The 1,120-nt window shown below is 36.2% G+C and overlaps 1 pseudogene; it reads left to right on the top strand.

Annotated features, from left to right (window-relative positions):
• The first annotated feature begins 673 nt into the window (after positions 1–673).
• Positions 674–877, top strand: LOC112438229 (small nucleolar RNA U3; annotated as a pseudogene).
• The last annotated feature ends 243 nt before the right edge of the window (positions 878–1,120 follow it).

Raw genomic sequence — 1,120 nt, 5'->3', positions numbered from 1 at the left:
ACATTATCATTTTAAATCTCCACCCCTGGGCATAATTTTTAGCATTGAAATGAGGTCACTGTAAGGTGAAGTTTAAGTCTAACTGTGCAGGAAAGGCCCTGGGGAACTTGGCCAGGCAATTCCTCTGCCCATGACAGGAACTTGTGGTAAATAGTGCCTTGGTTCTTTTGCTGCTGATTGGCTTGAAGTTAGGTAAGCTATAGCTTGAGTACAGGGCTTTTGTTCTTTTTCTCTAAACTACATTAAATTAGGAAACCAGCCTGCCTGCCTGTCTCAACAGAAGAACAAACACTGCATGATTCCTTTTATATCAAATATCTAAAATAGTTAAGCTCACAGAAACTTAGAGCAGAATGGTGATTGTTAGAGAATGGATGGAGGGGCATATAGGGCATTCAATGGTTATGAACTTTTAGTTATAAAATATGAATAAGTTATATAGATCTTCTGTACAACATTGTGCCTATAGTTAACTGTATTATGCATATCAAGTGTTCTTACTACAATAATAATAACAAAAATAAAGCACCATTATGAGCCAAGAGGCAAACTACCTGTTAGAAGAAGATATTTGTAATAAATATAGTCAACATAGGACTCATGACCTGTATATATAAGTAATTACTACCTATTAATAGAGTAAATGCAGAAGAATTCCAATAGTGTATATCCAAAGACTATTCTTTCAGGGATCATTATGGGAGAAGTTTTTCTGAATGCCTAAAGAACCAGAAAACCATGAGGACAGACAGCAGCATTTTCTCCTGAGCTTGAAGCTGGCTCTTGGCATTGGTTTGCTGCAACTGCCGTTTGCCATTGCTGATCATTTTTCTCTTCCTTTGGGAGAGTGAGGGGAAGAGAATGCAATCTGAGTGATATTTCTTAAAAGAGGAAAAAAAGACCAATAATATATGAAAAGGTGCTCAATTCTATTAGACATCAATTAAAATCACAATAACTTAAATACACACCCACCAGAATTGCTTAACTGAACAAAGCAAACCAAAACAAAACAAAACAAAGAAATCAACTGACAATATTAAAGTTGGTGGGAATGTGAAGCCATTAGACATTTTATACACCACCAGCAAGAGTAAAAATTGCTGCAACCACTTCGGAA

The sequence above is a fragment of the Pan paniscus genome, chromosome 1 (assembly GCF_029289425.2).
Source record: "Pan paniscus chromosome 1, NHGRI_mPanPan1-v2.0_pri, whole genome shotgun sequence".
Lineage (NCBI taxonomy): Eukaryota > Metazoa > Chordata > Mammalia > Primates > Hominidae > Pan > Pan paniscus.
The sequence above is the reverse complement of the archived record's forward strand: the minus strand, read 5'-3'. Positions and strand labels throughout refer to the sequence as shown.